Consider the following 12,620-nt stretch of genomic DNA (forward strand, 5'->3'; position numbering starts at 1 on the left):
GATATTGAAGATAGATATTCTTATGTACTGTAGGCATGTCCTATTTAATGAGCACAAGGAAAGTAAATGCCTTCTTTTAAGATCTAAACAATACTGAACATTTAAAAGCAGAAACCACCTGAAGCAAGCTGGTACAGCAATAGCCTCCTTTAGGAAATTTATCCTCTCCTCCTGTAACACAGGCAGTGGAATTGTTTCTTGGGTTTTTTTAATGAAGACTCTATGTCAGCTTTTTTTTAGATGACTGCAGAGATGCAATGATACAATCTTGAGAAACCATACTGACTAACATTAGATGAAAAGGATGCTACAGTTTAAAAAAAACAACCACCCACCCACACATTCAAGAGCTCAGGAATATCCATGAATAAAAAACCCTGAAAACTTAGATTGTCAATATTTCAGCAAGATTTCAATAAATATCCCTATGAAGTGATTTACCATTGCTGTATTTTACATTTTCTGAATTCCTTAGGAAAACCAAATTATTTTCATAATGAATTTTGCTTTTCATTGTGTTGTGATCTTCATCTTTTTGTTTTGTTTTAATTAATCTTTACTATTTCTATAAAAAAATTGAAAATAAGCAGATCTTTGAAACAAAGTCAATTAAATTTTATTTATTCCTATCTAACTTCAAATAAAGACTAAATTTTGTTGGCAAATTTTCAAACTGTGTACATCTCCAATTTGGACTATATTCCCCACCAGTAGGTGTCAATTCTAACATAAGACAAACCTTGACAAGGTTGAGAAGTGTCATTTTCAGTAACAGGTATTTGAAATGTCCATTACTTGCATGAGGTGTTGAAAATGTAAGCTGCATTTTTAGAAACTAAATCTGAAATAAAGATGGAATTTTAAAATTTTAAGTGATAGGTAAAGAGCAGTACTGCAGCCAAAATACATATTCAGGCAGTGAAAAAAAAGTAGCAACTGCATGGAACAGACATATACTTCCTAAAACACCTGCCTATTCATTATTATTTGCAAGACAGATGGGAAACAAAATATGGCTGTGCCATACTATTTAACATCGTTGAGCTCTCTTAGAAAACTATTCGTTTCCTTTAAATACAAATGAACTTTTACTGAAGATCTTGCCTTAGGAAGAAGAAAAAAGTAAGAACACTGCTTTGTCAAAGAATATAAGTGTTATTATGATTTATATACATATATTTTTACAAAGTATGAAAAGGAGCTGGAAAAATATGTCTGCATGGATATTATATTTTTACAGCACAGCCAAAATATGCCAGAAGTTGTTAAAAATCACACTGAATAGCCAGTCCTGTACATTTCATAGAGGTTATGGTCATCCTGAAAGATGCATTGTAGTGAATATGGACTAAGGAACCCTGGAACTAAACAGGACAGTAAAAAGCAAAAATATGAGTTAGGCACTTGGATGGGTTATGCACACTGCCTCTCTTAACAAGGCAGAAAAAGTACGTCAAAGCGGAAGGATGGCTAATGTTACCCTTTTCCATTATTTCAATTACACAAACAGTATTGTCCTATGACTGCAGGAAAAAGGAAACTCCTTCAACTAATAATTTTCTACTCTACATATAAAACACTGACATTCACCACTCAAGATCTCCAGGATGCCCTCGTGCATACAGCAAGAGCTCATACCTGAAGCCAAACCCAACAATTTGCTGTGAAAGAACAAAAGTCAAGGAATGAGCCCCTTTTCTCATTCCCCAAATCCCCTGAAAACCCTTGTGCAGTTCTCACTTATCTCAATACCGAGGTAACTTTTCACTTGTCTGTGCTTCAACTGGCTGCTGACTGCTACTCCAGTCACTAGCCTTAAAAAGCAGGGGGTTTCTTGTGGGCTCAGAGATCCTCTAGTTGCAGGAGGAGGAAAGGCAGGTAAGCCAAGGCGATGTATCGCCACTCCATTTACAGCTTTTAAAGCCCGCACGAGGACAGAAGGCACAGCAACCAGGATTTATCTGCAGATGTTCCCAGATCACATCCATTAGCTTCACGGGGCTTCAGCCTCTCTAAGTTTTAGCAAAAAAGTCTTTTTCATTGACTAACATCATAGTCAAGCATAATCTGAAATCCATCGCTGGTCAGAAAAAAAAAAGGAGTGAAGTGCTTTGGACTTCATTCTATGATTTGTCTTTACATCTACCTGTTTTTTGTTTTTTTTTTATTAACGTGATATTTGCTGGGTTAGCCAAGTAGGTCATGATAAATACATCCAGAAGAGACAGATCAGATAAATCTAGCTGTTAGGAACAGAAATAGTAACTGGCTTGTTGCATTGAAGGCATTTAGTCTTGAAGAATTTGCATTACAGCTTAATTTAAAATTGTCTTTTCCAGAAGTTGTTTGCCATATTTACAATGAACCATTAAAAAAGGAAGATAGCAATCCAGTGTGCATTGAGGCAGTTTTCAGTTCTGCTTTACCTTTACACACACAAACAAAAATACTAATAATGTTACACAATATTCCAGTATGAGAGCAATTAGAGATTAATAACAACATGGTCAAGAAAGAACTCTTGGTATATGATGCAGTGGAACATAATTTGATTTCATATTTCTGCCACTTGATCAATTTGTAAAAGAACACACTGAATCAGAAAGTAATCCACAAAATATAATGAAGACATGAGAGCAGGAAAAAAAGAGAACCAATATTTCATTGACACTGTAGCAGCACTATAATTATCAGCACTCTTCATTAATCTCCCTCCTTCCAAAACAAAACACTTGGATTCCCCTGTTTTATACCCATGCACGCTGACAGCTCCATAAAACTCTTGTACCTGGCTGCCTGTATTTGCACAACCATTTGCGCTTTGTTTAAAAGCTGTATTAGAAATTTGTACTGGAGTTACTCAATAAAAATTTTACTATAAGCTACTTGTCACGTCGTTTCGGCACATGACATTGTCATCTTATCCTTCTGTGTGTGTTTTACTGTCTTTTCATACTGTAAGTCCCCAGTTTGGGGGGGAAACAAAGGAACCTCTTACCCATTAAGATTTTTCATGCATCAATGCTAATTAGCCTTATGGTATTTGTATAATCCAACTTTCAATTCGAAAACAGGTTAAAGGGCAATACCCTTCCGCGATGCCCCACCTGACCAGACCAAAGGTTAGAAACTACCACTGCAAGCCTTACAGCCAGAGCTTCCCCTCCAGCGCTGTTCGGCAGCGGGACGCGGCTCTCCCCGAGGGACCGCGGCAGTGCCACAACGCTGGGCTGCGCAGCCCTCCCCAGAACAGTCCTCCACTGTGCTGCTGTACAAAACGTCCAGCATACTCCTCTAAAACAGGACGAGGCGAGTCTGATAAAATTTTACTGCCATGATAGCCTGAATAGATGGTGTTATCTACCTGACTGGTTTAAAATTAACTTCTAGAATGAAAAGGAACTATTTTGTCACACATATGGAAAAGCTCACCTATGTTGTTCTAATGCACTGATCTAGAGTACCTCCATTACTAAGTTAACATTCAAATAATAAGAAAAGTATTTTCATAGAAGTAAGGTATTTTGTTAGCAATATAAAAAGGAATTATAACAAGAAGTTAGGTATACACTGAAAAGAGGATAGTGTACTTCTCTGTAAAGTGTACTAAATCTGACCAAACCACTCTTCTATTAAATACATTACAAAGGATCTAAAAGACCATATGAAATATCGGATATAAGCCTATAATGAAAAAAACACTTCAGTCTGCAATACAGAGCTATGTGCTATTTCACAATACAACAGAAAGCCTGAAAACCACATACCAGCAGACTCTTTATACTATAATTTTTTAATTATTTTTTTCTTACTGTTTATACTAATATTTTCAGTGGTCCAACTTTTTTTTTAAAGTGTCATTAATGCTGCATTCTTCTAATTCAAGTGAGAAAGTAATTATATTAGATGGTATCACAAACTTTGCTTTTTCAAAGTGTTTACCATCTAAGGTTAAAAACCTAGCACCAGCACCAATAATACACAAATACAGTAATATAATGCTGCACACGCAGAAATTTCAGCATAGTGTGATCACTGTATGCCCTGCCAAAAAGCAAGAACATTGTGTGTGTGTGTGTTTTACAGTAATGTCTGAAAAAGGTCAAGATTTTACTGTGTTACAGTTCACACAAATGCATACATAACAGTTTCTGTTCTGGAAAACATACTACTGCAACATCATTAAAGTTGGAAGGAAGAAAAATAACAAACAATAACTAATTAATAAATTGCTATCAAGAACATCTCCCGAATTATATTACCCCTCCCAAAGACATCACCATTTTCATTACTGGAATGAGGACATGGAAAGTCTTTAATTTATTCATCCACATTACCAAATCAAAACCTACTGAATCAGCATCATTTAAATATACTGCAGTCCCACCAAAACAATAGTAGGGTGAAAACAGCCACTGAGAACCTGAGAAGCAACAGAGAAACTTCAGCCACGGTCTTTAAAAGTCTTGTTCCTCAGGAACTCATTGTGAAGTCTCTTTCTGCTACTACTGCGTTAGGTATCCCCTTCAACTCTACTGCTTTTTGTTTCAACAGAAAAAAAATTACTTTAAAATTGTTCCCTCCCAGTCACAACCCGAGAGCTGTTATTCTCAGCATGTGAAAACATAAGAAAGTCTAGATAGGAGTCTACAGTTTAGCAGCCCTCCACAGCAGTTTGCTTACTGTGGTATACTAGTGTCCTCAAGTAAACAGAGATAAATCATTAAAAGACATAAGCCACCATACAGTCATCACAGTGCAGAATGATGATGAGGCAGAGTTACTGTGGAATAAATCATCTATTTGAAATTCACATAGTGTCTCCACCTTCAAGATAAAAAAAAAAAAAAAAGTGTATTCAATGTTAAACAGCTGGTTGTATAACAACAGTTAATACTCCAGAAGGAAATAATACTGAAAACAGTATTTCCGAGTTTACCATTACATAGCAGAAACAACCGATGTTGCTGGTCTCAAATATTATTTAGCCTTTTATCATTCCAGCTGTAACTACCCTTTGCAAAAGTAGAAATGCCATGGGAGGCACTATTTTAAAAAAACTTATGAACAAAACAGCTCTTTGTTTATATCTGACATCTCCACAAACCATCATTAACAGACCTATTTTTGACATAGGTGTGAATGCAGGTGTATGCACTCTATGAATCCCCTCTCCCACAAAATGTTCATACAGCCTCCAAAAGCCTACATAACCCAGACAGAAATGCATTATTCAGTATTTGCTGGATTTGCCAGCAAGTTATCTAATTTAAACCTAATAATGTGAGGCTCTATCACTCTAATTAGCATCAGTGAGAAGCAGCAACTATCTGACTGACGGAAGAGAACGAGAGCAGCTGCAGAGCAGCCCACGAGATGGGAAATGGGCACGTTTCAAGGTCAAAGGAGCAGCTCAAGTTCAGATGGCAGCATCTTTTACACACACTGAAGTTGTAAAGAGGTTCTGCACCACTAATTTATATAAAGTATATATAACTGTAAAGCTTTAAGAATTACTTTTGGTTGCACAATACAATATAAAACATGCAGAGATTCTTCTAAGTAAGCATGATCTATCCCTACTCTCCCTGTCCATACCCAAACAGACTAAGAAGTAGCTTTAATCTTATTTCTAGTAACTGACTATTGCAGAGCTTCACAAAAAAACAACCAGCACAATACGAACATTAAGTTTCACTTCAAAGAACAATCTTAAAATGCCTTGCGTTTCACTAGTCAACCAAAATGACTCCGCAATCTTTGAAGGAAATAACGTGCAGAAATTTTGTTGAGTGTACGCTGAGGGCTAAGGATCCTGTATGTGCCAAGTAGTTTTGCTGTTTAAATTTATGAAATATTAGACTTTTTGAACTTTTACCTTTCCCTTTTGCTGTGAAATATTAGTACCACTATTGTCAATGGCAATATTCTCACTGAGTCACGATCTTGCTTTTAGTACTCACTTTGCTAAAGTTAAGATTTTGCCATTGGGGGGGGGGCTGTTTGGTTTTAGGTTTTATTGGCTATAAACAGATTCATTTGTTTTGCTGCTCATTTTACAAAAAGAAAAAAAAAAAAAGACCTAAAAAGTACTTATTAAGTTGTTCACTCCCCTTGTCGTGGTTTAACCCCAGCCAGCAACTAAGCACCATGCAGCCGCTCGCTCACTCCCCCACCACCCAGTGGGATGGGGGAGAAAATCGGGAAAAGAAGCAAAACCCACGGGTTGAGATAAGAACAGTTCAGTAGAACAGAAAAGAAGAAACTAATAATGATAATGATAACACTAATAAAATGACAACAGCAATAATGAAAGGATTGGAACATACAAATGATGCGCAGTGCAATTGCTCACCACCCGCCGACCGACACCCAGGCAGTCCCTGAGCGGCGATTCCCTGCCCCCAGTCCCCCCAGTTCCTATACTAGATGTGATGTCACACGGTATGGAATACCCCGTTGGCCAGTTTGGGTCAGGTGCCCTGGCTGTGTCCTGTGCCAACTTCTTGTGCCCCTCCAGCTTTCTTGCTGGCTGGGCATGAGAAGCTGAAAAATCCTTGACTTTAGACTAAACCCTACTTAGCAACAACTGAAAACATCGGTGTTATCAACATTCTTCTCATACTGAACTCAGAACATAGCACCGTACCAGCTACTAGGAAGACAATTAACTCTATCCCAGCTGAAACCAGGACACGCCTCTGATTTTAAGTAAGTTTCAAACCCCTCATGCATGAGAATCAAAACTAAAGCTATTGCAAAGGTAAATATGTAAAGGTTTGTAAAGTCCCAGACAATATTCAATGTTTAAAAAAAATAAAAGTGTTTGTTATATATGGAGCTGTCTAACATAACAGATACCTGTTCTGACATTTCTGAATGAATCAGCAAATACTTGAAATTTTTACAAGATCACCCAGTGTTAATATATGTATCTATATTTACATATTTATGTGTATATTCATGCATACCCCTAACAGAGTATCTTTCCTGAAGAAGTCAAAGTAATTAATGAAAAAATTTAGACCAGAATGTGCTCTTTCTACATGCTTATGTGCAGCAGACCTCTCTTCCTTTTGAGATTCAGAACATGTTTTACTCAAAGATAGAGCAGAGAACTTAAACAGAAACTCTGAGGGAACGTATCTTTAAGCAAACTAAATCTTCTGGAAGTTGTGAATAGGTGCTATGCCAAAAGCATCAAATCAAGAAAGCAGTGTTGGTCCAGTGGTCTGTTTTCCTGTTCTCCTTCCCAATTGCTCTGATTCAAGGTGAGGTGGTTCAGTTCAGTTCTTATTTTAAGCTTTTGTTTGCTTATTCTAACAGGGGCAAAGCAAGCTTGACAAGCTGCTGGGGGTGAACTGCAGCCATGCCATGCCATGCCCTGGTTGCCTCATCTTGCATTCCTAGTTTCCTTTATTTCTACTACTTCTCAGTTCCATACTCCCATATCACTGAATTCCTTTTTGTGAGTTACATTGGTCAGATTTTCTACCAATTTTGAATTAGCCTATCATTCTTCCTATCTTTTGCCATGCTGCCTCTTGTCTTCCGCCGCTCCCACCCCCACTTGTGCTGTTTCACAGAGGGTACTTTCCATTGAAAGTATTAGCCATTAGCTTTATCTGCAAACTGCAATCAATAAAATCCTGACCATTCATTTTTGCTAGGAAATGTGAGACAGAATTGGTGTGGGGCAACTTTAAGGGAATTCTAGTAGAAGATCATATCTGAAAAATAAGCTTGCTAAAGTCCATGTTACAAATCCCCCCTGCCCCCTATTTATTTGAATGTGACTTTGTTTGTGGTGCACTATTAATTTCTACACCAGCAATTAAACAAAAGGAAACTACTTTGGTGCCAGCATACCTCGATATGTGTATTCTAGCACACCTCCTATTTCATTCATGATCTTTTACCATTCATGACCACGTAGGAGGAGGAGTTTGCCAAATAAAGTAAAATAATTTCTTTCTAGTTGCTTTCACCAAATGGAAGAAATCTTCAGTGGTTCTAGGGGGAAATTAACTAAAATTCAAGGGAGAAACACTGGAGTTGCAGTACAGATGGCTGCTTAAAGGGATCGTATTAAGTCATCTATACCTGAGTGCTTTTAGAATCACAGTTCATGATGGGTTGCACTTGTACGGAGCATAGCTGCTAGACCGCTTCTACATAATAATTGGGTTTTTTCCAATTTTGTCACTTTTCTGCCATCTTCGTCTGACAAGAGGAGAAAAACAACCAGAAACCAAAGAAATTATGAACTGATAGCATGGGACTGCCGAAAGTGAAACTATTACAACAATAATGAAGCAAACAAGAATCAAAAGTAGAACTTGCTCTACAGAAAGTAGTCACTGTTTTGAAATAGCAGTGGCCTCTGCCTCTTCCAGCTGAGCACATTATTGGTTATGTAACTGTCTGTATGATGTGCTTACTTCAGTCAACATTAGTTTTTCTGTGTAAAAGGAATATTAGGCCCAGATCCCTGTTTCTCTACTGGGCTGTTTAACTTGGTGAAACTAGTAAGATTTAGGTAGTACCTAGATGGCAAGGCACCTAACGAATTTATTTCTATAATTACAAGAATAGGCTTTGCAAAAAGTATGAAATACAAAGGATTATATTTCTATACTCTGATGATCTTAGTGGTGCTTCTTATTTAAGAAGAGACTGTAAAGAGGTAATTAAGTACGACACATAATTTGGAAAGTCTTGTTTGTTTGTTTGTTTTTAATTTAGAGGTGTGTGTTGTATTTCCCAAAGAACTCACTTTATTATTTCCTGATGAAAATGTGACTCTTAATAATATATGTAGCTAGTACTTTCTGCAAAATTGTGCCATTTACTAGAAAAAGCCTGTCAATTTTTCCATTTAGAAAAAAGGAAGGAGCTGTTTTGACAGGTTTATACTGTAATGTCTGACTAACTTACATGGCAGATAGTGGCACTATGGAGTGATTCAACTTGTGTTCTCAAGACCTGCGAAGAGTTTAAGGGGCGGGGGGGGGGGGGGGTGGTGTTGGTGTTCTTTTGAAGTAAAGAACATACTTTTTTCTTAAATACTTTTGGTTACTTTTTAATACTTTTTTATATTTTAAAATATTCTCTCTTTATGAGACAGTCTCTTTCTTTGTGGACACTGACTTCTTCCTTCATTGCTCTGGGGGAGACTCAAAACATGAATTCAGCAAAGGCCACCGCAGCAGTTGAGGTGGGCCCAGTGGGAAGAGGCTGAGGGAGCTGGGCTTGTGCAGCCTGGAGCAGAGGTGACTTCAATGGGACCTAACAGCAGCCCCCCAGTGCCTACAGGGAGATTAGTGAGCAAACTGAGCCAGGCTCTTCAGTGGTACACAGCAGAAGGACAAGAAGAAATGGGCATAAATCGGAGTAAGATAGGATACAAAGCAACACTTTTCCCCTGAGAACGGTCCAACAGTGGAGCAGGCTGTGCACCGATATTGTGGGATCTCCATCCTCAGAGATTTTTGAGAACTGAATGAAGAAAAACCTTAGAAATCTGGTCAGATCTCAAGAGCTGACCCTGTTTCAAGCAGGAGGTGAGCTAGACCCTTTCCTGAGATCCCTTCAACTTGAATAACCCTATCGACCTACAAAAAATTGAGAAAGCACTCTTCCAGGTGTTTCTGTGAAAATATGCTAAAATAAACAATCAAAACCAGCAGAAACCTGTTTAATATTCAAGTGACCTGCAAAGTTTGTTGAGTATTTTTTGACATTCTGGTGTCTATGACGCATCCTGAAACTAACCTACTAGTAATTTGGTATCTTCAGCGTATAGAATTTTCATATTTTTCTTAGAAAATAAATTAGTCAAGCACAACCTCACTGCACTGAGCTCTTCACAATGTAGCAGACAACTAGACGCATCCTTAAATTTAATTTTCATCTGCAGCTTTTCTGCAACTGAGCACTGATGATGAGAGCAACTGTCCAGTTAACCACAATTTGATACCAAGTAGACCGAGGCAGTGTAACAGCACTGGTGCTTCACACTAGTCATGTGATGGCGGGAGCTGATGAGCATGCAGAAACCACTACAAAAGGAAAGCACTGCTTCATTATCCCCTGCCATGTTATGTGTGGGCAACCCTTCACATCACTGTAAGCATCACCAGTAAGCCTGGTCCACCCCCTCATTGCTATCACCTCTAAAGAGTGAAGTCCAAAGCATGTTTCTTGCTTTCTTCTTTAACTCAAGTCTCAATGGCCTCACTGGATCTGTTGCGGGTCATGAAAATACACAGCTGCTTAACAAATGAAGCTGCTAAAAACTTGCCTTCAGTTTGCCTTCAGACTGCAGCACTTCAGAGAAGCACAGCTAAACTTACCAGAGCAAAAGGTAGCCTAAGCTATTTTTCAGGGCCTTAAAAAAAAATCCTGAATCTGTACCTACTCCTTTGCAATTAGTCCCACCCTTTTGAAAGGCGTTTTCCACGAAGTTCTACCACTTTATCTTCCTTAATTCCTCTAGGAAGTGAGCACAGAACACTATTCAGCAGCAAGTAGGTATCTGTGATCCACTTCGTTGTTGAATCCCAGACTAACTCGATTCACCACGGGACGTGCTCATTCTAATAGCGAAACGAACAGCTCACCCCAGCTACCACAGCTACTTTTAGTGTCTGAAGAGCCTCTCTGAAGACCTGTTTTTCATCCAAGCCCAGCAGCTAGTGTATAGAGAACTATTACCTCCTGCCTCAGACCCTTTGCTGAGCAAAAAAGCAACATGAGACTTAGTCACCTCATGAGATGGCTGCTCTTCACCTTAATAATTGTAGGAGCTCATCTTGTACGTATTCTGTTTGGAATTAGTCTTTCCAAAACACATGATTAAAACAGCACAGTATGTGATTTATACAAATATCCTGCCATTGCTAATATAAACTTTCTCCACCTCTGCATTTGCAATTTCTGAGTTTCAAGCTTATAGCAATGTATATATAGATATCTTTTTTTCCTCCCTTAAAATTCATTAATGACATTGCACTTGTTTAGCATTAAATTTCACCCTATTTCATTCTGTGACTCTTAGTCATCAAGGATGTTCATGTTATTCTTATTTTCCCAGATACAGATTTCATACCATCTAACTTTGAATCATCACTAACTTCGCTGATTTCATTGGCAGATTCCAAAGTTTTCCTTCTTAGGTGATCAATGAAAACATTAATTTCAAGATAAATACTACAAACACTTTTCCCCAGCAGAGTACTTAACCTTTCACCCACTGGTGTCTTCTGCACAGCTATGTCTTAGCATTTTTACAATTCTTCTGAATTACAAATTCAATTACAAACTTCTTCACCCTAATTTCTCCATCTAGCATATTATCAAAAGCACTCTTGTAGAGCTGATACATAACTCAACCCATACAAGTGCTTTGATAGGAAGTAGGTTAACCTACATAATACCAACATCACATAGTAGACCTCAAAAATAAAAATCTACTTTGGCAAGGCACATGACACTACATTAGACAATATCAAATCCAATTAAAAAAGAAATTATTTTCTATTTTAAGAACCCCTCTGAACTAGTTTTTCCTGGGTAGATCACAAAAAGTTTCCTAACACTTTGAAACTCTCTGTTTTCCTCTTGTTAATTATCACACCTTTGGGATCTTGATCTCTCAATTTACACAGCCAAAGAAACAGAAGCCAAAGAAAGTCTTTGTAAAATCCCTAGAATCCACTGACTCAGAATCCATTTGTAATCTGATGGCTTATCATAGAGTCATAACATCATTTAGGTTGGAAAAGGCCTTTAAGATCATCAAGTCCAACTGTTAACTGAGGAATGCCAAGTCCACCAATAAACCATGTCCCGAAGTGCCACATCTACACATCTGTTAAATACCTCCAGGGATGGTGACTCAACCACTTCCCGGGCAGCCTGTTCCAACGCTTGACAACCCTTTCAGTGAAGAAATTCTTCCTATTATCCAATCTAAACCTCCCCTGGTACAACTTGAGGCTGTTTCCTCTTGTCCTATCGCTTGTTACTTGGGAGAAGAGACAAACCCCCACCTCACTACAGCCTCCTTTCAGGTAGTTGTAGAGAGCGATAAGGTCTCCCCTCAGCCTCCTTTTCTCCAGGCTAAACAGCCCCAGTTCCCTCAGCCGCTCCTCATAAGACTTGTGCTCCAGGCCCCTCACCAACTTGGTTGCCCTTCTCTGGACACGCTCCAGTACCTCCATGTCTTTCCTGTAGTGAGGGGCCCAAAACTGAACACAGGACTCGAGGTGCGGCCTCACCAGTGCCGACTACAGGGGAACCATCACTTCCCTGTTCCTGCTGGCCACACTATTTCTGATACAGGCCAGGATGCCGTTGGCCTTCTTGGCCACCTGGGCACACTGCTGGCTCCTATTCAGCCGGCTGCCAACCAGCACCCCCAGGTCCTTTTCCGCCAGGCAGCTTTCCAGCCACTCTTCCCCAAGCCTGTAGCGCTGCATGGGGTTGCTGTGACCCAAGGGCAGGACCCGGCACTGAGCCCTGTTGAACCTCGTACAGTTATCCTCAGCCCATCGATCCAGCCTGTCCAGATCCCTCTGCAGAGCCTTCCTACCCTCAAGCAGATCAAAACTCCCGCC

The 12,620-nt window shown here is 39.0% G+C and overlaps 1 protein-coding gene across 1 annotated transcript in view; it reads right to left on the bottom strand.

Moving 5' to 3' along the window:
- Positions 1-12,620, bottom strand: part of SNTG2 (syntrophin gamma 2) — a 299,806-nt gene that overhangs the window by 206,131 nt on the left and 81,055 nt on the right. The gene's annotated exons all lie outside the window — the stretch shown is intronic.

The sequence above is a fragment of the Aquila chrysaetos genome, chromosome 15 (assembly GCF_900496995.4).
Source record: "Aquila chrysaetos chrysaetos chromosome 15, bAquChr1.4, whole genome shotgun sequence".
Classification (NCBI taxonomy): Eukaryota; Metazoa; Chordata; class Aves; order Accipitriformes; family Accipitridae; genus Aquila; species Aquila chrysaetos.